We start from the raw sequence: 25795 nt of genomic DNA, 5'->3' as shown, positions 1-25795 counted from the left end.
TGGCCCGGCCCAGGAGCAGACCGACAGGGATGATCAAGATAGACACACGGCGCTGGAGTAACTCAGCGGGACAGGCAGAATCTCTGGGTGGAAGGAATGGGTGACGTTTCGGGTCGAGACCCTTCTTCTTCAGACTCAGAGTCAGGGGAGACGGAGTCTAGAGATATACAGGTGTAAGGTGTGAAAACGGCAGATCAAAGCAGATGGTGTTAAGAAAATGTTCATTTAAGATAAAGTGAGGTGAGCTTTTAGGTCTATACAAAATCAACAGTAGTTAAAGTTATGTATAGCCTATTTAGTTTAGTTTGGAGGTACAGCACGGAAACAGGCTCTCTGGCCTGCTGAGTCCGCACCGACCAGCGGTCCCCGCACGCTAACACCAACGACTAGGTCTGAAGAAGGGTCTCAACCCAGAAACGTCACCCAATCCTTCTCTCCAGAGATGCTGCCTGTCCCGCTGAATTACTCCGGCATTTTGTTTTCCTTCTTCGGGGTAAACCAGCGTCTGCAGTTCCTTCCTACACATTGTGATGATCACGTTTGTCCCGTGTCCCGACAAAAAGGCGCAGTTGTAGTGGGCCAAGTAGGCCAAAATAACGACAAGTAGGCAAGGTTAACGAAAGCGTGTTTACTGTATCTCTGGAACTCCAAAAGGGAGGAGAGTCATGCGGTCCTTGACCTTTATACTCCCGGCCGAAGTCCGCCTCCTTGGCTCGACCCATTCCCGTGCCGAGGGGTCGTGAGTGGTATGGCCCGACCCTCGGGAGCCGCCACACAGTTGAACATCTAGTGCGGGTCTCACCACGGTGGGAAGGGTATGAAGGGCAAATATTGCATTGCCTGCAATTGCAAGCGAACATCCTGGAAAATAGGGGGATGTTCATTTTGCAACGATAAATTGTATTGGGGGAATATTCAAAATTACATCAACGCAGCAAAAGGTGTGTACATTTTATTCAGTTCAGTTCAGTTTAGTTTATTGTCACGTGTACCGAGGTACAGTGAAAAGCTTTTGTTTTGTAACCAGTCAGCGGAAAGACAACACACGATTACAATCAGGCCATTCACAGTGGACAGATACATGATAAGGGAATAACGTTTAGTGCAAAGTAAAGCCAGTAAAGTCCGATCTAAGTCCAAGGGTCTCCAATGAGGTAGATAGTAGTTCAGCACTGCTCTCTGGTTGTGGTAGGATGGTTCAGTTGTCTGATAACAGCTGGGAAGAAACTGTCCCTGAATCTGGAGGTGTGCGTTTTCACACTTCTGTACCTTTTGCCCGATGGGAGAGGGGAGAAGAGGGAGTGGCCGGGGTGCGACTGGTCCTTGATTATGCTGCTGGCCTTGCCGAGGCAGCGCGAGGTGTAGATGGAGTCAATGGAAGGGAGGTTGGTTTGTGTGATGGTCTGGGCTGCGGTCTTGGGTGAAGCTGTGATGCATCCCGCTAAAATGCACACAAATGTTCTGAATTGGAACATAAAACAGCACAGCTCAACATGAAATTTGTCCAATATTCCAGCTGTGGCTGTGGGGGACGTGATGCATTCCATGATGAGTCATCTTTAAAAACAAAATGATCATGTTTATAACATGAATGCTAGGGATCTTTATTTTAAATAGAGTCATGGAGTCTTACAGGTTGGAAACAAGCCCTTCGGCCTAACTTGCCCACACCAGCCAATATGTTGCATCTACACTTAGGGGTGTCAACTCTCTCACTCCCAAACACGGGACAAGGTGACGTCACCGCCCCGTGCCCCACGTGACCTCACCCAGCCAGTGGCCACGTGCTCCTGCTCCACCAACGGTGGCCGCCCGGGCCGGGAGGCGGGTTGCTACGCAACCTCCGTTAGGCGGCGCCCGGGCCTCCGGACCTAGTCTGTCCGAACCTACCCTGTCTGGAAAGTAGACACAGATTTTAACCAGCATCTGCAGTTTGTTCCTACTACACTGTCCGGGCCTACAGCATCCGGGCCTACAGCGTCCCCGGGCCTAAATCGGGACAAGGGCAGTCCCATACGGGACAAATCAATTTAGCCCAAAATACGGGTTGTCCCGGCTAATAGAGTGTTGGCAACCTTATCTACACTAGTCCCACCTGCCTTCACTAGGTCCGTATATCCCTCTAAACCTGTCCTATCCATGTACCTGTCTAAATGTTTCCTAAACGTTGCAATTGACCCTACCTCCTCCGCAGTTTATTCCACATACCCACCACCCTTTGCGTGAAAAAGTTACCCCTCCGGCTCCTCTTAAATTTCTCCCCCCCTCAACTTAAATCTACGTCCTCTGCTTCTCGATTCTCGAGAGTATCCAAGTCAAGCTCTAAGTCTCTTCGAAATTATGGAAACGATCAGGCATTTAATTTTGGAGCTTTTCTTACAAATACCTTTCTCTGTATTCAGTTTTCAGCTTGCTATTTCCTCATGTACATCGGAAAATGTGCTTGATTTTTTTTGTATGTTCTTCTGACTGCCTGCTTTCTGTTTGTGCCATTGGAGACTGTGGTAAAAAAAAGGCTTTGCCTGTGTGTCAAGCTAACCTTTCAAAAAATAAAAACTGACACTGACCCATGGAGTGTCAGAATATTATTTACATCCTCCAACTCTGTCGAGTAAATAGATGGGCAATTTACTTGTCCCAGTACCATGGGTCAACTTATGCATGAGGAGACCAACAAAGGAATCGCAGAGCGAAATGAACAGTTTCATGCTCCGCTTACAAAGGCTAAGAGATTTGTGCTGCAATCGCAGTTGATCTCTGCAGAAAATGTATCTCCTCAATCTAAAAAGCAATTCATCTTTTTCTTTTCCTCTCTGCACTGAGCCTGTGTTTAGTTTAGTTTAGTTTAGGGATTGCAGCGTGGGAACAGGCCCTTCGGCCCGCCGAGTCCGTGCCGACCAGCGATCCCCGCACACTAACACTATCCTTTACACACGCTCGAGGCAGCTTTACACTTGTACCAAGCCAATTAATCGACAAACCCGCAGGTCTTTGGAGTGTGGGAGGAAGCCGAAGATCTTGGAGGAAACCCAAATGGCATAATTCGGTTCCTAATAACTTATGAACTTATAAACTATGAAGCCAAGAAACGGTGGTGCCACGGTAGAGTTGCTGCCTTACAGAGCTTGCAGCGCCAGCGAGATTCCAAGTTCCATCCCGACTACGGGCGCCGTCTGTACGGACTTTGTACTTTCTCCCCGTGACCCGCGTGGGTTTTCTCCGAGATCTTCGGTTTCCTCCCACACTCCACAGACGTGCAGGTTTGTAGGTTAATTGGCTTGGTATAAATGCACATTTTCCCTAGTGTGTGTATGACAGTGTTAATGTGCGGGGTTCGCTGGTCGGTGCGGACTCGATGGGCCGAAGAGCCTGTATCTCAAAACTAAACTAAACTAAACTAAACAAGTGAGCTGCATTGCAAATCTATATCATGGTGAGTGTCATTGCTGGGAGCACCCTAATACGAGAACAGTTAATGATGAAGAATTAACTCATAAGGCCTGTGCTCCTGATCCCTTTAAATACATGTCTATTGAATCTCTTTACTCAATAAGAAAAAGTCTTCCCTTTGTCATGCAGCTGAGTGGTAAGGACCATTAGGTGCAAGCTTCTGTACAAAACAAGGTCATATCATTGATTCTACTTTTCCAGTGTGCATGCACAATTTCTAATGACTTCTTTAGCTTTTGTCACAGCCATCCTTTGTCACTGGAAACTGTGACCAATGTCATAACATCCCTCTCGAATACGGCCACTTCAACAATTTTGTTTTTGCACCTTTTGTAACGTTAAGATCGTATCCCCCCCCACCATCCTCTCTCACCCCAAGATTACAATGTCTTCAGTTCTCTACAGCATTGGACAAAGGAGCACTTGATGGCGTTTAGTAAATAATGTGCTCACTGTCTTTGACATAGATGTGTAAAAAAACGCTGTTCGGATGGATATTGTCATTTAAATCAACATTTGAAGAATTCCAGTCTCTTTTGAGACATTTAGAATTACAATGAACATACCTTTTGGGGGGTATTTATTCACAAAATGCTGGAGTAACTCAGCAGGTCAGGCAGCATCTCAGGAGAGAAGGAATGGGTGACGTTTCGGGTCAAGACCCTTCTTCAGACTGATGTCAGGGGGGCGGGACAAAGGAAGGATATAGGTGGAGAGAGGAAGATAGAGGGAGATCTGGGAAGGAGGAGGGGAAGGGAGGGACAGAGGAACTATCTAAAGTTGGAGAAGTCGATGTTCATACCGCTGGGCTGCAAGCTGCCCAGGCGAAATATGAGGTGCTGTTCCTACAATTTCCGGTGGGCCTCACTATGGCACTGGAGGAGGCCCATGACAGAAAGGTCAGACTGGGAATGGGAGGGGGAGTTGAAGTGCTCGGCCACTGGGAGATCAGCTTGGCCAACACGGACCGAGCGCAGGTGTTGAGCGAAGCGATCGCCGAGCCTGCGTTTGGTTTCGCCGATGTAAATAAGTTGACATCTAGAGCAGCGGATGCAATAGATGTGTTGTACTTCAACCTTTTGGGGGGAAATTGTAAAAGTCACATTTTGGCAACAACCTGATCGTGATTTTGATTAGGCTTTTGGATTAAGAGGCGGCACAGTGGCGCAGCGGTAGAGTTGCCGCCTCGCAGCGCCAGAGACCCGGGTTCGATCCTGACGAAGGGTGCTGTCTGTATGGAGTTTGTACGTTCCCCCCCCATGACCTGCGTGGGTTTCCTCTGGGTGCTCCGGTTTCCTCCCACAATTGTAAATTGTCCCTGGTGTGTGTGGGATAGTGTTAGTTTGTAGGGAGCTCTGGTCGGCACGGACTCGGTGGGCCGAAGGGCCTGTTTCCACACTGTATCATTAAATTAAGCATTCAACATTAATTCACGTAGAGTACTGGGAACAATGTTGGATTAATAGGTCAAGTATGCAAGTGGTTAATTTAGTTTTGTTTAATTTGGAGATCGCAGCGCGATGTCATTGGGGTTAAATGGAGTTAAATGGAGTTTAACTCGAGCAAGTGTGAGATGTTGCACTTTGGAAGGTCGAATGGAAGGGGAAAGTAAACATTCAGTGGTGACACACTTCAGAGCATTGATGTACAGAGGGATCTTGGAGTCCAAGTTCATAGCACACTGAAGGTGGCAGCACAAGTAGTTTAGTTTAGTTTAGAGATACAGCGCGGAAACAGGCCCTTCAGCCCACCGAGTCCCGGCCGACAGCGATCCCCGCACACTAACACCATCCTACACACATTAGGGACAATTTACGCATTCACCAAGCCATTCGACGTACAAACCTATACGTCTTTGGAGTGTGGGAGGAAACCGAAGATCTTGGTGAAAACTCACGCAGGTCACGGGGAGAACGTACAAACTCCGTACAGACAGCGCCCATAGTCGGGATCGAACCCGGGTCTCCGGCGATGTGAGGCAGCAACTCTACCGCTGCGCCACCGTGCCGCCCAGTAGATAGGGAGGTAAAGAAGGCGTATGGTACTGTGCTTGCCTTCATTACTAGGGGCATTGAAGATAAGAGTCACAAATGTCAAGATGCAACTCTGTAGGACTTTGGTCAGATCGCATTGGGAGTATTGCATGCAGTTTTGGTCACGCATTGCAGGAAAGATGTGGAGGCTTTGGAGAAGGTGCGGAGGAAGTGTACTGTAAGGCTATCTGGATTAGAAGGTTTTGGCTACAGGGAGAGGTTGGATAGATTTGGATTATTTTCTCTGGGACATCGGTGGTTGAGGGGAGAGCTAATAGAAGTGTATAAAATGATGAGAGGCTACGGCGCTTGCAGCACCAGAGACCCAGGTTCGATCCAGACTACGGGCGCTGTCTGTACGGAGTTTGTACTTTCTCCCCGTGACCTGCCTAGGTTTTCTCTGAGATCTTCGGTTTCCTCCCACACTCCAAAGACGTACAGGTGTGTAGGTTAATTGGCTTGGTGTTTGTGTAAATTGTCCCTAGTGTGTGTAGGATGGTGTTGATGTGTGGGGTCGCTGGACAATGCGGGCTCGGTGGGGCAAAGGGCATGATTCTCATGCCCTGAGATGAGAACATTTTTTTTCACACAGAGAGTGGTGAATCTGTGGAATTCTCTGCCACAGAAGGTAGTTGAGGCCAGTTCATTGGCTATATTTAAGAGGGAGTTAGATGTGGCCCTTGTGGCTAAAGGGATCAGGGGGTATGGAGAGAAGGCAGGTACGGGATACTGAGCTGGATGATCAGCCATGATCATATTGAATGGCGGTGCAGGCTCGAAGGGCCGAATGGCCTACTCCTGCACCTATTTTCTATGTTTCTATGTTTCTATTCCGCGCTGTATCTCTAAACTAAACTAAACTAAAGCTGAGATTGGTTAGAAGTTCAGAACGTGTTTCTCCTGCATTTTGTGTCGATCTTCCATTTAACCCAGCATCTGCAGTTGTTTCCTACACAAAGATCAGAGAGAGAGAGTTTTTCTCCTGTGAATATTATGAAACGATTATACGATACAAGTTTGAATTTGTGTAAAAGTTAGAGATTGTGATGAAGGAAAAAACATCACCTGATTTAGAAGTTGCTTTACAATAATTAGGTAACCATACCATAATTAGGAAAATTGACAGTATTGTTCAAATGGATCTTAATGGAAGGAATCAGTAAATAGGGAGAGGCTCATTTCTCCTCTTCAATTAACAAGCTAATTTGATTTTGTTCAGTGTTTGGAATTTCATGCTTGAAGGTTGTTTGCTGTAGTCAGTGACAGAATACAAATCTCGCTGGAGTACAAAGTTTGTAGGTGAGAGTCTAACAGAACATACCGACAACTCACAAAAATCACATGACATGTTTCCTGTCAGGGAGTTGATCCACTGAGGTGAAAACGCAAGGACCATGAGCTGCTAGAAAACTAACTGCTTGAAAAACACGGATAGACACAAAAAGCTGGAGTAACTCAGCGGGTCACGCAGCATCCCTGGAGAGAGGGAACAGGTGACGGTTCAATAGACAATAGACAATAGGTGCAGGAGGAGGCCATACGGCCCCTCGAGCCAGCACCGCCATTCAATGTGATCATGGCTGATCATTCTCAATCAGTACCCCGTTCCTGCCTTCTCCCCATACCCCCTGACTCCGCTATCCTTAAGAGCTCTATCTAGCTCTCTCTTGAATGCATTCAGAGAATTGGCCTCCACTGCCTTCTGTGGCAGAGAATTCCACAGATTCACAACTCTCTGACAGAAAAAGTTTTTCCTCATCTCAGTTCTAAATGGCCTACCCCTTATTCTTAAACTGTGGCCCCTTGTTCTGGACTCCCCCAACATTGGGAACATGTTTCCTGCCTCTAACGTGTCCAACCCCTTAATAATCTTACATGTTTCGATAAGATCTCCTCTCATCCTTCTAAATTCCAGTGTATACAAGCCTTCCGCTCATTGAAACATAGAACATATGTGCCGGAGTAGGCCATTCGGCCCCTCGAGCCAGCACCACCATTCAATATGATCATGGCTGATCATCCAAAATCAGTACCCCGTTCCTGCTTTCTCCGCATACCCCCTGACTCCGTTAGCCCTAAGAGTTGTATCTTACTCTCTCTTGGAAACATCAACTCTCTGGGTGAAAAAGTGTTTCCTCTTCTCAGTCCTAAATGGCCTCCCCCTTATTCTTAAACTGTGACCCCTGGTTCTGGACTCCCCCAACATCGGCAACATTTTTACTGCATCTAACATGTCCAAACCCGTTAAGTATTTGATATGTTAATACTCTAAGATCCCCTCTCATCCTTCTAAATTCCAGTGAATATGAGAGTTGATAATCAAAACCCTTCTTCAGAATGAGAGTCAAGGGAGAGGGAAACGAGGGATATAGACGGTGATATAGGAATCTATTTCCACCCTGGGGAACACGTTCTGACCTTCTACTCAATCTAATCTTTAGTTTAGTTTAGTTTAGTTTATAGATACAGCGCGGAAACAGGCCCTTCGGCCCACCGAGCCCACACCGTCCAGCGACCCCACGCATCAACACTGTCCTACACACACTAGGGACAATTTACACTCACACCAAACCAATTAACCTACACACCCGTACGTCTTTGGAGTGGTGGAGGGAACCGAAGATCTCGGAGAAAACCCACGCAGGTCACGGGGAGAACATATAACATATAACATATAACAACTACAGCATGGAAACAGGCCTGTCCGGCCCTACCAGTCCACGCCGACCATTCTCCCTGACCTAGTCTCATCTACCTGCACTCAGACCATAACCCTCCAATCCCCTCCTATCCATATACCTATCCAATTTACTCTTAAATAATAAAATCGAGCCAGCCTCCACCACTTCCACCGGAAGCCCATTCCATACAGCCACAACCCTCTGAGTAAAGAAGTTCCCCCTCATGTTACCCCTAAACCTTTGTCCCTCAATTCTGAAGCTATGTCCCCTTGTTGGAATCTTCCCCACTCTCAAAGGGAAAAGCCTACCCACGTCAACTCTGTCCGTCCCTCTCAAAATTTTAAAAACCTCTATCAAGTCCCCCCTCAACCTTCTACGCTCCAAAGAATAAAGACCCAACCTGTTCAACCTCTCTCTGTAGCCTAAGTGCTGAAACCCAGGCAGACCCGTACGTCTTTGGAGTGTTGGAGGAAACCGAAGATCTCGGAGAAAACCCACGCAGGTCACGGGGAGAACGTACAAACTCCATACAGACGGCGCCCGTAGTTGGGATTGAACCTGAGTCTCCGGCGCTGCATTCGCTGTAAGGCGGCAACTCTACCGCTGCGCCACCGTGCCGCCCCGTTTTGTTTTTTTTGTTAACACTCATCTCGAGCAGCGGTAGAGTTGCTGCCTTACAGCGAATGCAGCGCCGGAGAGTCAGGTTCGATCCTGACTACGGGCGCCGTCTGTATGGAGTTTGCACGTTCCCCCCGTGACCTGCGTGGGTTTTCTCCGAGATCTTCGGTTTCCTCCAACACTCCAAAGACGTACAGGTCTGTAGGTTAATTGACTGGGTAATATGTTAAAAAAAATTAAATTGTCCCTAGTGTGTGTAGGATAGTGTTAATGTGCGGGGATCGCTGAGCGGCACGGACTCGGTGGGCCGAAGGGCCTGTTTCCGCGCTGTATCTCTAAATCTAAAAATCTAAAAAATTACAGTTAAATTAATAGCGTTGCAAAGAAAATTAACAAGTCAGAGGATTGTTGCCTTGTAGCAAGAGTGTAAAAAAAATTGTGTTGGATGAGCATTTAAAGTGATTAGCCATGGGAAATAAATGCAGACACTCGAATCTTGAATCATTTACACCATCCATTCTCCTGAGCTAATTTATTCCAGACAGTTCAAATCAAGTTATTGAGTGTTGGGGTGGAGCCTTTAAGGAACATGAAAGACGTTAATTGTGGGGAGTGAAGGGAATTTGTACATTAATGCTGCCAACGTTTCAAGGCAATTAAAAATCACAGAATGCTAAGGGAAAAAACATTTAGCTGCTGCACTTAAGTATTTGTTTGAACTCTTATTGACGTTCCTCTGTGTGACTTCCTGATGAAGTGTTATCTTTGTATGCCTCATTGTCACCTTTCCCTAGCTAACAATGACCCCCTATTCTAAAGATAAACACAAAAAAGCTGGAGTAACTCAGCGGGTCGCACAGCAACGATGGCGAAAAGGAATTGGTGACGTTTCGAGTCGAGACCCTTCCTCAGACCTGCTGAGTTACTCCAGCTTTTTGTGTCCATCTTCGGTTTAAACCAGCATCTGCAGTTCCTTCCTGCACATCTATTTGACATTTTCCTTGCCCTTCGTTCCCTTTGATCTCTCGTTTTCACACCTTACCCTTCAATATCTCTGCGTCTCCCTCTCCCCTGACTCTTTATTCACAAAATGCTGGACTACTCAGCAGGTCAGGCAGCATCTCGGGAGAGAAGGAATGGGCGACGTTTCGGGTCGAGACCCTTCTTCACTCACCCATTCCTTCTCTCCTGAGATGCTGACTGACCTGCTGAGTAGTCCAGCATTTTGTGAATAAATACCTTCGATTTGTACCAGCATCTGCAGTTATTTTCTTATATCACCCCTGACTCTTAGTCTGAAGAAGGGTCTCGACCCGCAACATCACCCATTCCTTCTGTCCAGAGATGCTGCCTGTCCCGCTGAGTTACTCCAGCATTTTGAGTCTATCTTCGTTGTAAAACAGCATCAGCAGTTCCCTCATACACATCTTATAGAAATGATATATTTAATCACAGAGGTTGAAAGAAGAAGTTTACAATTAAGAATGTAGCAATACAAACAAGTCATTCAGTCCTTTGATCAAGTTTAACCTTTCGATCTTTGCTGGTTTGTTCTGAAACCCTTAATGCCTTGTCTGAAATCAATCAATCTCGCTTTGAAATATTCAATTTTTCTCAATAAAGTCTGGGTTTTTTTGAAGGCCAGCGGAAATTGTGTGAAGGGTTGGTAGGTTAATTGGCCGCTGTAACTAACACTGAGTGCCTGCATCACCGCGTCAAGCAGCAAATAGGAGGTGGATGCAGGAGATTCTTGATTAGTACGGGTGTCGGGATATGGGGAGAGGGCAGGAGAATGGGGATGAGAGGGAAAAGCTTTTCACTGTACCTCGCTCGGTACACGTGACAATAAACTAAAACTGAAACTGAAACAATTTAATGGCAAAGGCACAGTTTATAATCTACACAACACATTCAACTGCGCAGGAAATGGGGTGGAGGTGAAGGGGGAGGGGGGGTTGGACACGTTAGAGGCAGGAAACATGTTCCCAATGTTGGGGAAGTCCAGAACAAGGGGCCACAGTTTAAGAATAAGGGGTAGGCCATTTAGAACTGAGATGAGGAAAAACTTTTTCAGTCAGAAAGTTGTGAATCTGTGGAATTCTCTGTCTCAGAAGGCAGTGGAGGCCAATTCTCTGAATGCATTCAAGAGAGAACTAGATAGAGCTCTTAAGGATAGCGGAGTCAGGGGGTATGGGGAGAGGGCAGGAACGGGGTACTGATTGAGAATGATCAGCCATGATCACATCGAATGGCGGTGCTGGCTCGAAGGGCCGAATGGCCTCCTCCTGCACCTATTGTCTATTGTCTATTGGGGCGGCACGGTGGCGCAGTGGTAGAGTTGCTGCCTTACAGCGCTTTCAATGCCAGAGACTCGGGTTCGTTTCTAACCCCGGGTGCTGTCTATATGGAGTTTGTACGTTCTCCCTGTGACCACCTGGGTTTTCTCCGAGATCTTCGGTTTCCTCCCACTCTCCAAAGACGCACAGGTTTGTCGGATGATTGGCTTGGAATAAACGTAAATTGTCCGTCGCGTGTGTAGGGTGGTGTTAGTCAGTGTGCGAGGATCGCCGGTCGGCGCGGACTCGGTGGGCCGAAGGGCCTGTTTCAGCGCTGTATCTCTAAACTAAACTAAACAGGAAGCAATGGAGCGCTTTATCCCAGCAAATAATAAAAGACAAGTCTAAGAGATTTATTTTATTTGGTTTATCTGCGCTGGCAGACGTCTGTGTTACATTTCCATTCCCACTTCTCTTTGTCACTTTTCATCACACAGACTGGTTTCGACATCAGGTCGGTGTTTTAAATTCAAACGCTAACGAGATACATTTCACCCAGCAAATAACATTTTGTTATGCTGCATACGATTAATTTACGCCAGGGCCATCAACTAATTGTGGCAACACTGTTCAGGGAGAGATAACTCTGAAGCTAATAGTTTCCTAAAGCCTTCTGTCACCGCCGTCTCCCTTGTGACGTTTCTGGGTCAGTTGGCGACTACCTGAATGAGATCGATGGCTGCAATTCATCAACAGTGCCATTATCATTATATCATGCGTCTGCCACCATGATATAGGTTTAGTAGGCTTGTACTCGCTGGAATTTAGAAGACTGAGGGGGGATCTTATAGAAACATATAAAATTCTTAAGGGGTTGGAGAGGCTAGATGCGGGAAGATTGTTCCCGATGTTGGGGAAGTCCAGAACTAGGGGTCACAGCTTAAGGATAAGGGGGAAGTCTTTTAGGACCGAGATGAGAACGTTTTTTTTCACACAGAGAGTGGTGAGTCTGTGGAATTCTCTGCCACAGAAGGTAGTTGAGGCCAGTTCATTGGCTATATTTAAGAGGGAGTTAGATGTGGCCCTTGTGGCTAAAGGGATCAGGGGGTATGGAGAGAAGGCAGGTATAGGCTACTGAGCTGGATGATCAGCCATGATCATATTGAATAGCGGTGCAGGCTCGAAGGGCCGAATGGCCTACTCCTGCACCTATTTTCTATGTTTCTATGTTTCTATGATAGAAGATCTAATGGACATGACACAATCGTGCACCGACGGTGGGGGGCGGTCACGGTGGCGCGGCGGTAGAGTTGCTGCCTTGCAGCGAATGCAGCACCGGAGACCCGGGTTCGATCCCGACTACGGGTGCCGACCGTACGGAGTTTGTACGTTCTCCCCGTGACCTGCGTGGGTTTCCTCCGAGATCTTCGGTTTCCTCCCACACTCAAAGACGTGCAGGTTTGTAGGTAAATTGGCTTGGTAAATGGAACATTTGTCGCTAGTGTGTGTAGGATAGTCTTAACGTGCGGGGATCGCTGGTCGGCGTGCACCCGGGGTGGACCTGAAGAAAACCCATACAAATAATTATTCAGGTTGGTGTATTTGGTTAAGGAATTTTTTGAGGATGTAACTAGGAAAATTGACAGGGGAGAGTCAGTGGATGTGGTGTACCTCGACTTTCAGAAAGCCTTCGACAAGGTCCCACATAGGAGATTAGTGGGCAAAATTAGGGCACATGCTATTGGGGGTAGGGTACTGACATGGATAGAAAATTGGTTGACAGACAGAAAGCAAAGAGTGGGGATAAATGGGTCCCTTTTGGAATGGCAGGCAGTGACCAGTGGGGTACCGCAAGGTTCGGTGCTGGGACCCCAGCTATTTACGATATACATTAATGACTTAGACGAAGGGATTAAAAGTACCATTAGCAAATTTGCAGATGATACTAAACTGGGGGGTAGTGTGAATTGTGAGGAAGATGCAATAAGGCTGCAGGGTGACTTGGACAGGTTGTGTGAGTGGGCGGATACATGGCAGATGCAGTTTAATGTAGATAAGTGTGAGGTTATTCACTTTGGAAGTAAGAATAGAAAGGCAGATTATTATCTGAATGGTGTCAAGTTAGGAGGAGGGGGAGTTCAACGAGATCTGGGTGTCCTAGTGCATCAGTCAATGAAAGGAAGCATGCAGGTACAGCAGGCAGTGAAGAAAGCCAATGGAATGTTGGCCTTCATAACAAGAGGAGTTGAGGAAAGGAGCAAAGAGGTCCTTCTACAGTTGTACCGGGCCCTGGTGAGACCGCACCTGGAGTACTGTGTGCAGTTTTGGTCTCCAAATTTGAGGAAGGATATTCTTGCTATGGAGGGCGTGCAGCGTAGGTTCACTAGGTTAATTCCCGGAATGGCGGGACTGTCGTATGTTGAAAGGCTGGAGCGATTGGGCTTGTATACACTGGAATTTAGAAGGATGATGGGGGATCTTATTGAAACATATAAGATAATTAGGGGATTGGACACATTAGAGGCAGGAAACATGTTCCCAATGTTGGGGGAGTCCAGAACAAGGGGCCACAGTTTAAGAATAAGGGGTAGGCCATTTAGAACGGAGATGAAGAAGAACATTTTCAGTCAGAGAGTGGTGAAGGTGTGGAATTCTCTGCCTCAGAAGGCAGTAGAGGCCAGTTCGTTGGATGCTTTCAAGAGAGAGCTGGATAGAGCTCTTAAGGATAGCGGAGTGAGGGGGTATGGGGAGAAGGCAGGAACGGGGTACTGATTGAGAGTGATCAGCCATGATCGCATTGAATGGCAGTGCTGGCTCGAAGGGCTGAATGGCCTACTCCTGCACCTATTGTCTATTGCCTATTGTGGTTCTGTTCAAATGCTGCCATTGAGACATACAACGTGGAAACAGGCCCTTCGGCCCAACTTGCCCACGCCGGCCAACATACCCCATCTACACTAGTCCCGCCGGCCTGCGCTTGGCCCATATCCCTCCAAACCTGTCCTATCCATGTACATGTCTCATTTTTTCTTAAGCGTTGCGATAGTCCCTGCCTCAACTACCTCCTTTGGCACCTCATTCCATACACCCACCGCGCTTTGTGTAAATAAAGTTACCCCACAGGTTCCTATTAAATCTTTCCCCCCTCACCTTAAGCCTATGTCCTCTGGTTCTCGATTCCCCTACTCTGGGCAAGAGATTCTGTGTGTCTACCCGATCTATTCCTCTCACGATTTTGTACACTTCAGTTATACCACTCCTCATCCTCCTGCACTCTGGGTAAATGTGCATTCACCCTATATATTCCTTTCATGATTTTATACACCTCTATAAGATCATCCCTCATCCTCCTGCCCTCCAAGAAATAGAGTCCCAGCCTACTCAACCTCTCCCTACAGCTCAGGCCCTCGAGTCCTGGCAACATCCTTGCAAATCTTCTCTGCACCCTTTCCAGCTTGCTACTGTTTAAAATTGTTGATTAAAATATCTTTAAACTTTTTAATCTTTCATAGAATATAAAGTGGGTGTATATAGTTGAGGCAGGGACTATCCCAATGTTTAAGAAACAGTTTGATAGGTACATGGATAGGACAGGTTTGGAGGGATACTAGACCAAGTGGACCCGTTGGGCCCAAACCTGTCCTGCATTGGTGCAGCACCCTCTCCTCCCCCCCTCCCTCTCCCCCCTCCACCCTCCCCCTCCCCTCTCCATCCACCCCCCTCCTTCCTCCCTCTCCACCCCCCTCCCTCCCTGGGAGATAGATTTAACCTTTAAAATATGAATAACTTAAAAAATATAACACCGATTTCAATGAAGCTTCTTCCATTAGCACCAAAGGGACGACGGTGAGTAAGGTGGGCCTAAAATTGTCGCACTATCGTGTACCGTTATGGCTGTAGTTCAGTAACAAACAAACAAACAAACGAGCATTTTGGTATATAGATGGGGCAAAAGCAGATAGCTGGGGACTAGAGTAGCTGGGCCGAAGGGCCTGCTTCCATGTTGCATGACTCGATGACTCTAAAACAAATAGCCAGATGATTTCCAGAAACGAAGGCCACGTTCTTTATCTTTCATCTTTCACAAGGGGAAAGCACTAGAAATGTCTTCTGTGCACCGCAGAGCCTAATACAATGGAAAAGTTGGCTCCATGAGTTTATTATTGAACTGCAGGTGTTTAACCAAACAATCGTTCATCTAACACTTCCAGCTTGGTGACCCAAGCAACTACCAATTATCTATGTCCCCGTTCTTCGTAGCTGACTGTGCTTAGCTGGAGGCAAACTCTACATCAATCCCTGATGCCCCGGCAAAGAATTCCATCTGTAAAGCAGAAGATAAAAAGATTGTAGAGAGAGATCACGCGTTGCAACTCGCAAAAGAAAACAGTTGCTTAGTTGGTGGTTGGTAGCGGCACGGTGGCGCAGCGGTATAGTTTCAGTCACCCACTCCACCATCATTTTTATTATTTGACTTATTTTCATCCACGTGTTCAGACCGTAATGTCGTATCCTTATTGTTTTGATGTGTTTTTATGCTTTATTCTTCATTGTTAACTGTGTGTTTGTGTTGTCATTTGTGAGCGGAGCACCAAGGCACATTCCTTGTATGTGCACATACTTGGCCAATAAACTTATTCATTCATTCATTCATTCATTCATTCATTCATTCATTCGTCTCCCCTTCCATTTGTTGTGTCTTCCTCTTTCTCAGGTGGTTCAGTGACGATGCTCATAGAGCTGCTGCCTGAAAGCACCAAAGACCTGGGTTCCATTCTGACTTAGCCCCTCAGCCCACCGAGTCCGCGCCCACCAGCGATCACCCCTCACACTAACACTATCGTACACACACTAGGGAAACGTTACAATGTTACCGAAGCCAATTGACTTACAAACCTGTTTAGACTGAAGAAGGGTCTCGACCCGAAACGTCACCCATTCCTTCTCTCACAGCATTTTGTGACTAAATCGATTTGTACCAGCATCTGCAGTTATTTTCTTATACTATTTGACCTACAAACCTGTACGTCTTTGGAGTGTGGGAGGAAACCCAGGGAAAACCCACACGGTCATGGATACATGTGAGAACATAAAAACTCAGTACAGAAAGCACCCTTAGACAGGATGGAACCCGGGCCCCTGGTGCTGTGAGGCAGCAACTCTACCATCTTATCAAAACATATAAGATTATTAAGGAGTTGGACACGTTAGAGGCAGGAAACATGTTCCCAATGTTGGGGGAGTGTGTGTAGGATAATGTTAGTGTGCGGGGATCGCTGGTCAGCACTGGCTCGGTGGGCTGAAGGGCCTGTTTCCACGCTGTATCTCTAAACTAAACCAAACTAAACCACTAATTGTTGGTGCATGGGCTCTCTTATCGATACATCTCAACACATCTTATCGAAACATATAAGATTATTAAGGGGTTGGACACGTTAGAGGCAGGAAACATGTTCCCAATGTTGGGGGAGTCCAGAACCAGGGGCCACAGTTTAAGAATAAGGGGTAGGCCATTTAGAACAGAGATGAGGAAAAAACGTTTTCAGTCAGAGAGTTGTAAATCTGTGGAATTCTCTGCCTCAGAAGGCAGTGGAGGCCAATTCTCTGAATGCATTCAAGAGAGAACTAAATAGAGCTCTTAAGGATAGTGGAGTCAGGGGGTATGGGGAGAAGGCAGGAACGGGGTATTGATTGAGAATGATCAGACATGATCACATTGAATGGCGGTGATTGCTCGAAGGGCCGAATGGCCTCCTCCTGCACCTATTGTCTATTGTCTATTGCACCACCGTGCCAGGTCATGAAAACACTTGATTTTTTTGTTTTTAGCTTTTCAATCCCAACAAAGATATACATTTATCTTTACTAATCCCACTTCTTTTATTTTGTGGATGCTGAATTTTGTCCATCTTTCTATGCTTTGGTGCAATTTTCTCTCATGCAGATCTACCTAAACTCACAAGAAAACCCGCACTTTGTTACAGTCCGTTTGGTTTGTAACCATCGAAAAGAGATCGAGAGATTAGTCAGATCGCTTTGGTTGATGATTCACCTTCTAAATTACAAATCTATGAGTCAGTTTTGCTCACCCTGTCGTATCAGCTTTCGGCACCTTGTCTTCGGAAAGATGTTGTCAAGAGGGAGAAGGTTCAGGGAAGATTTACGAGGATATTGCCAGGACTCGAGAGCTCCAGGGAGAGGATGAGCAGGCTAGGACTTTATTTCTTGGAGGGCAGGAGGATGAGGGATGATCTTTTCGAGGTGTATAAGACCTTGAGCAGAATAGACTGGGTGAATGCACATTTACTCACAGTTAGGGGAATCACGAACCAGAGGACATAGGTTGAAGATGAGAGGGAAAAGATTTAAAAGGAACCGGAGGGGCAACGTTTTCACACAAGGGGTGGTGGGTGTATGGAACAAGCTGCCAGAAGAGGTATAAGAAAATAACTGCAGAGTTGAGGTAGGGACTATTACAACATTAAAAAGACATTTGGAAAGGTACATGGATAGGAAAGGTTTAGAAGGATATGGGCCAAACACAGGCTAGTGGGACTAGTGTAGATGGGGCATCTTGGTCGGTGTGGGCAAGTTGGGCCAAAGGACCTGTTTGCCATATGATACGATACAATACGATATAGAACTTTATTTATCCCAGGAGGGAAATTGATCTGCCAACAGTGATCAAACAAAAGATACATAAAACATGAAATTAAAGTGAAGTGTGGAAAGGATTGGGGGATGTGCAAAGATTGGGTAGAGGGGGTTGGGGGGGGGGGGAGTGGTGGTGGTGGGAGGGGTCAGTCTACCCCACGACAGAAGGGGGAGGAGTTGTGCAGTTTGATAGCCACAGGGAAAAAGTATCTCCAGTGGCATTTTGTACTGCATCTTGGTGGAACCAGTCTGTTGCTGAAGGCAGACACAAATTGCTGGAGTAACTCAACGGGTCAGGCAGCATCTCGGGAGAGAAGGAATGGGTGAGGTTTTGGCTCGAGACCCTTCTTCAGACTGACTGACTGGTACTCCTCAGGTTGACCAGTGTGTCACGGAGGGGGTGAACCGTATTGTCCAGGAAGCTCCGCAGTTTGAGGAGCCTCCTCCACTCCAAGACCACCTCCCGTGAACCCAACCATGCTGAATCACTCTACGATTCCAGATGCTGATTCTCTTACGTATTTTACCTCCCCCCTCAACGTATCGAAATAATAGCTTACCTGGTGCGCCAGAAGTCATCACCTTCCTCAATGTTTCACTGCTGATGCTGCTGCAGTGGGTATATTCTCAAAGGCCTGGTTTGGTATTAATAGACAATAGACAATAGGTGCAAGAGTAGGCCATTTGGCAACTCTACCACTGCGCCACCATGCTGCCCTATGTGAAGTGTGGAAGAGTCAATGTAAATCGGCAAAGGTCTTTAGTATACACTGGAATTTAGAAGGGATCTTATCGAAACGTATAAGATTATTAAGGGGTTGGACACGTTAGAGGCAGGAAACATGTTCCCAATGTTGGGGGAGTCCAGAACCAGGGGCCACAGTTTAAGAATAAGGGGTAGGCCATTTAGAACTGAGATGAGGAAAAACATTTTTAATCAGAGAGTTGTAAATCTGTGGAATTCACTGCCTCAGAAGGCAGTAGAGGCCAATTCTCTGAATGCATTCAAGAGAGAGCTAGATAGAGCTCTTAAGGATAGCGGAGTCAGGGGTTATGGGGAGAAAGCAGGAATTGGGTACTGATTGAGAATGATCAGCCATGATCACATTGAATGGCGGTGCTGGCTCAAAGGGCCAAATGGCCTCCTCCTGCACCTATTGTCTATTGTAACCTTATTTAATTTATTTTCCACAAAATATAGTGTGGAGGGAATGAGAATTCAGAGCAGTCCTTCATTATTTTTTTCCTCTTTGCCCACTACTAAATAATCTAATTAAAGCCGCATTCTAACAAGAGTGCCCGGAATCTGTCTTGCTGCTGATTATCTGCGGGATTTTACTCAATTAAAAATGAACACAGCAACTCGAGAGGAAGTCAATGTGATTCAGCCTAGCAGCAATAAAGAACCATTGACAACACCCAGCTAATATATTATGGAATCTAGCACTTTTTGAATCCGAATATCCTATTCTGTTTAGTTAATTACCTTGAAGACGGACACAAGATGCTGGAGTAACTCAGCGGGACATAGCAGCATCTCTGGAGAGAAGGAATGGGTGACCGTTCTTGCCTCGACCCGAAACGCCGCCCACTCCTTCTCTTCAGAGATGCTGCCTGCCCCGCTGAGTTACTCCAGCATCTTGTGTAAACCCTGTACAAGGTTTAACTTCGGGATCTGTGTCGGAAGGAACTGCAGACGCTGGTTTAAATCGACGAAGGACACAAGATGCTGGAGTAACTCAGCGGGACATAGCAGCATCTCTGGAGAGAAGGAACGGGTGACGTTTTGGGTCAAGACCCTTCTTCAGACATCGGTCCTTAGATCAGACCATGTCAATACTGGATGGTGATAAAGTTTAATTCCTAAAAGATCTTGGATAGATGACGGGGACACTTGGGGGAATGTGTTAGGTCACAACAATACATCCCGTCTGCTTCACCCATTCCTTCCCTCCAGAGATGCTGCCTGTCCCGCTGAGTTACTCCAGCACTTTGTGCCTATCTTCGGCTGAATCCTGCATCTGCAATTCCTTCCTACACATCGGTAATTACCCTGTTCAATAATCATTTCTGAATGGGCTAAAGTCCAGAGGCATATCACAATAGAATATCGTTAATGAGAATAATACTTGATTTCTCTAAATTCAAGTAACCCTCACTTTCCCTCTCTCTCTCTCTATCCCTCACCCACCCTAGTTCTCCGATTTGTTCTGCTGTACTCCTGATTAAATATTAGGGATCGTACTCCTCGTTGTGATCTTCCCCTCTGCTATCAATGAACCATTCTACGTTTCCTTACCATTGTCTGCTTTGATCTGTCACTTTCGCACCTGAACCTTCCATTTCTCTGGATTCGCCTCTCCCCTGACTCTCAGTCGCGACCCGAAACGTCACCCATTCCTTCTCTCCAGAGATGCTGCCTGTCCCGATGAGTTTCTCCGGCATTTTGGGGGTTTACCTTCAGAATAACGAGGCCTCTTTTTTCGAAAGAAAAATTCTTTTTCAAGATCCCTCCAATACTCCCTTCACCTGAATCAATTTAAGTTCACTGGCACTTTTTCTCCCTTAGTCTCTCAAGCAAGCAGAGATCTAAGGGGCAATCTTTCTTACTGCACAAGATTCAGGTCACCGCATTCATTTTAAGTGACACGGGGGCATCTTTGTGAAGCTGACAAGAGATGGTGCTGTTGGACTGTCAGTACCTGCCGAGACTTTCAGTATCCGTTGTTCAAGATCATCAGATCATAAGTGATAGGAGCAGAATTATCGCGGCTGATCTATCTCTCCGTCCTAACCCCATTCTCCTGCCTTCTCCCCATAAAATCCCTGACACCCGTACTAATCAAGAATCGGGCGGCACGGTGGCGCAGCGGTAGAGTTGCTGCCTTACAGCGAATGCAGCGCCGGAGACTCAGGTTCGATCCTGACTACGGGCGCCGTCTGTACGGAGTTTGTACGTTCTCCCCGTGACCTGCGTGGGTTTTCTCCGAGATCCTCGGTTTCCTCCCACACTCCAAAGACGTGCAGGTATTTAGGTTAACTGACTGGGTAAAATGTAAAAATTGTCCCTAGTGTGTGTAGGATAGTGTTAATGTGTTGGGATCGCTGGGCGGCGCGGACTCGGTGGGCCGAAGGGCCTGTTTCCGCGCTGTATCTCTAAAAAAAAATCTAAAAAGAATCTATCTATCTCTGCCTTAAAAATATCCATTGACTTGGCCTCCACAGCCTTCTGTGGCAAAGAATTCCACAGATTCACCGGCCTCTGTAAAGGGTGTTCAGAATTCTAGTCTCCTTCTACTTGCGTATGGCGTGCACAGCCTAAAGTTGTGGGTCAAGGGTAGACATCCAGGCCAGGGCAGCATCAGTGCGCATTCTAATAGAATTCTAGTGGGCACTCTTTAGAAAAGTTTTGAAAATTAAATTGATGTGCAACTTCGGGAGTCAATTTTCTCAGCCTGTGTCTCGTTTGGATTCATACCGTGCAAAGTCACAGAGAGACATAAAAAAACAAAAGAGACAGAAAATAAACATTATATTTCCCAGTAACGTGGCCATTGGGAGGCAGGATTATTACGGTCACAAACTTGGAATGAAAACGCAATTGCATCTTTTTTTTATATGTCTACGAGAAATCAAACACAATCAGTGGATGAAAGAAGATTGAATTACTCTTTGATTTTCAGTCGGCATTTTATGGGATTTTCCTTAAGCAATGTCAATCCATCACACTTGAATCTATTTACGAAAGTTTCATTGTTAGAGTGGGATAAATTCACGGTCTTCCAGTTTACCTCAAAGTGGCCCTGGCACTTAAAAAATAAAAATCCGCGCTATCTTTGTGGCTGTATCACCATATTCCACTCTGAAGAATGGAATTGACCCAGTGTCACCCATTACTTCCCTCCACAGATGCTGCCTGGCCCGCTGAGTAGCTCCAGCATTTTGTGTCTATCTTCCGCGTATTCCTCACAGTTTATTTTCTCTTGTGCACTACCTGATGATCCTGTGTACGTTATGATTCTGCCTGCGTAGCACACAAAGGCACATAGGCATTTCACTGTCCCTCCACACACTTTAAACTTGAGAAACGCAGCACGGAAGCAGGCCCTTCAGCCCACCGAGTGCGCGCCAACAAGTAATCACACTGCACACAAACTCTGTCCTAGACACGCCAGGGGTTTATTTCACAAAATGCTGGAGTAACTCAGCAGGTCAGGCAGCATCTCAGGAGAGAAGGAATGGGTGACGTTTCAGGTCGAGACCCTTCTTCAGTCTGAAGAAGGGTCTCGACCCGAAACGTCGCCCATTCCTTCTCTCCTGAGATGCTGCCTGACCTGCTGAGTTACTCCAGCATTTTGTGAATAAATACCTTCAATTTGTACCACCATCTGCAGTTATATTTTTACACTACCAGGATTTTGTGAAATAAATACCTTCGATTTGTACCAGCATCTGCAGTTATTTTCTTACACTACACACGCTAGGGATTATTTACAATTTTTACCAAAGCCAATTCACCTACAAACCCGTACGTCTTTGGAGCGTGGGGGGAAACAGGAGCACCCGGGGAAAACCCACGCAGGTCACGGAGAGAACGTACAAACTCCGTACAGACAGCACCCGCAGTCAGGATCGAACCCGGGTCTCTGGCGCTGTGAGGCAGCAACTCTACCACTGCGCCACCGGGCCGCTCTAAACATACCCTAAAAACACGCCAGCTTGATCAGTACAACTGTGCCTCACCTAGGACCCAGTTGTATTCGACCTTACTTCAGTGAAAATGACGTAAGAGGGGATGGGGAAGGTATTCTCTGTAACTTTTGCCTTTCGTCTCAATTGAGCAGATGACTGACAAGAGGTGGAAAATGTGTAGGAAGGAACTGCAGATGCTGGTTTACATTGAAGATAGACACAAAACGCTGGAGTAACTCAGCGGGACAGGCAACGTCTCTGGAGAGAAGGAATGGGTAACTTTTTCGGTCGAGACCCTTCTGATGAAAGGTCTCAACCCGAAACGTCACCCATTCGTTCTCTCCAGAGATGTTGCCTATCCCGCTGAGTGACTCCAGCGTTTTGTGTCTATCTTCAAGAGGTGGGGAAGACACTTAATTTTGTCAGATTCACAGTCTTGGCGTCAATCGAAAACCAGAATCAGGCAGTGATGTAATGCCTCACAGAGGAAGGTGATTGAACTTTATTACCTTCCATCACAGTGAGGAATGTGGAATCCGCTCTGGTGGATGTTTACGTTACATTTTATTTTAAGTTGCTGTGTGTCTTGTTGCTTTTTACTTAGTGTGGCTGTATGGTAACTCAAAATTCAACCGTACCTTAATTGGTACATGTGTCAATAAATTGATCTTGAATCTTCAATCTTCAATCTTGAATGTGTCAAGAATGATCAATGTCTGTTTAAACGGTGGGCGGACGAACAGGCAAGCACAGAGGCATCTGATGTGCTATTGAATATAAAAGAGTGTGGGAGACAGATGGAAGGTTACCCATCCCACTAAATCAAGATGAAGCGGGAATGTTCGCAGTTTGACAGTCTCACTTGTAGCAAAGACCAAGGAGCTTGGTGACAGCATTAGGCAAAGAAGGTAGACATACAATGCTGGAGTAACTCAGCGGGTCAGGCAGCATCTCTGGAGAGAAGGAATGAATGGGTGAAGAAGGGTCTTAAGAAGGGTCTCGACCCGAAACGTCACCCACTCCTTCTCTGTGCAGAGACGCTGCCTGACCCGCTGAGTTACTCCAGCTTTTCGTGTCTATACTTGGTTTAAACCAGCATCTGCAGTTCCTTCCTACACATTAAGATTTCGGAGTTGGGATTTGCTTGAGGAGGTACCAAAGACGTACAGGTATGTAGGTTAATTGGCTGGGTAAATGTAAAAATTGTCCCTAGTGGGTGTAGGATAGTGTTAATGTACGGGGATCGTTGGGCGGCACGGACTTGGTGGGCCGAAAAGGCCTGTTTCCGGCTGTATATATATGATATGATATGATATGATGCCAAACCTTAGCTCTTCAAAGGGACATCTGCCTTCCTTTGTAAGATAACAATCAAAAAAGAAACAACCTTCACACCTTCAGGGGGTATGGGAAGAAGGCAGGAACGGGGTACTAATTGAGAATGATCAGCAATGATCACATTGAATGGCGATGCTGGCTCGAAGGACCGAATGGCCTCCTCCTGCACCTATTGTCTATTGTCTTCCAATGATCCCGCCTGATCTTAAGTGTAGGAAGGAACTGCAGATGCTGGTTTAAACCGAAGATAGACACAAAGAGCTGGAGTAACTCAGCGGGACAGGCAGCATCTAGTGGAGGATTCTAGGACTAAAGGTCATAGCCTCAGAATTAAAGGACATTATTTTAGGAAGGAGATGAGGAGGAATTTCTTTAGTCAAACGATGGAGAATCTGGAATTAATTCCCACAGAAGGCTGTGGAGGCCAATTCAGTGAATATAGCGTCTGTTCTCTGCTGCACGGGCTCCTGTGGTGAGCTTGCTACGCCAGGTTGGACGGTCCAGAGCAAGAGACTCCCAAGTGCTGGCTGTACGGAGTTTATACGTTCTCCCCGTGACCTGCATGTGTCTTCTCTGAGATTGGTTTTCTCCCACACTCCAAAGATGTACAGGTTTGTAGGTTAATTGGCTTGGTATCAAAATGTAAACAACAATTGTCCCTAGTGCGTGTAGGATAGTGTTAGCGTTCGGGGATCGCAGGTCGGTGCGGACTCGGTGGGCCGAGGGGCCTGTTTCCACGCTGTATCTCTAGACTGATCTAAACTAAACTAAAGTATTCCTAAAGTCAAAGACTTGCTAAGGGGAGGCCAACATGATTCAGTCCGAAGATGGACGCAAAAAGCTGGAGTAACTCAGCAGGACAGACAGCATCTCTGGAGGCAAGGAATGGGTGACGTTTCGGGTCGCGACCCTTACTTCAGACCGCAAGTCACGGGAAAGGGAAACGAGAGATACGGACGATGACGTAGAGAGACCAAGAACAATGAATGAAAGATGAGCAAAAATGTAAAAATGATAAAGGAAACAGGCCATTGTGAGCTGTTTGATGGGTGGGGCGGCACGGTGGCGCAGTGGTAGAGTTGCTGCCTGACAGCTAATGCAGCGCCGGAGACTCAGGTTCGATCCTGACTACGGGCGCCGTCTGTACGGAGTTTGTACGTTCTCCCCGTGACCCGCGTGGGTTTTCTCCGAGATCTTCGGTTTCCTCCCACTGTCACAACACAGTCTGTCCTGTTCACTCACCACGCCCACAACTCCCCTCACCTGTTCACTCACCTGCTCCAGATCACCAATCAAGCCAGCATATAAACCCTTCCTGCACACACACACACTCTTTGCCAGATTGTTCTTAGCCCTCATGCAAGACTCTCCAGCATTCTCTCTAGGACTGAGTTGCCGACCCTGCCCGCTCCCGACCTTCATGCCTCGTCGTAGCCCTGGTGAACGCCTCAGTCTTCTGTCCCCGACCACGAGCAGGTAGAAGTAAAGCTCATTCCAAAACTACTTCCTTGGTTCCATGTGCTGCATTTGGGTCTACCTGTGGTTCGTTACACCCACACTCCAAAGACGTACAGGTTTGTAGGTTAATTGGTTGGGCAAAATGTTAAAAAAATTGTCCCTAGTGTGTGTAGGATAGTGTTAATGTTCGGGGATCTCTAAAAAAATTTAAATTTAAATTTTAAAAAATCGAGAAGCTGGTGCGACTTGGATGGAGAGAGAGAGAGGGAATGCCGGGGGTTACTTGAAATTAGAGAAATCAATATTCATACCGCTGGGCTGCAAGCTGGCCAGGAGAAGTGAGTCCAATATTTTGGAGCAACTACAGCATGCTGTTTCCAGCGAGGGATTCTGGAGGGTGGTTGAGCCAAATTAGTGTCTACTGCAGCTGGCATTTGATAAGTAGCCATCCATATGGTCCTGCATTGACTCACATATCGAGTCCTCACCGATGCTGAGATACAGTCCCAAGGTGTGGGCGAGAATATGTTTTTCTCCATTAGTTGTGAAAACAGGGAAATCCAATCCATCGAAAACAAATGCTCTAAATCCCTGC

The sequence above is a fragment of the Rhinoraja longicauda genome, chromosome 31 (genome assembly GCF_053455715.1).
Source record: "Rhinoraja longicauda isolate Sanriku21f chromosome 31, sRhiLon1.1, whole genome shotgun sequence".
NCBI lineage: Eukaryota > Metazoa > Chordata > Chondrichthyes > Rajiformes > Arhynchobatidae > Rhinoraja > Rhinoraja longicauda.
Note: the sequence above shows the minus strand (reverse complement) of the source record.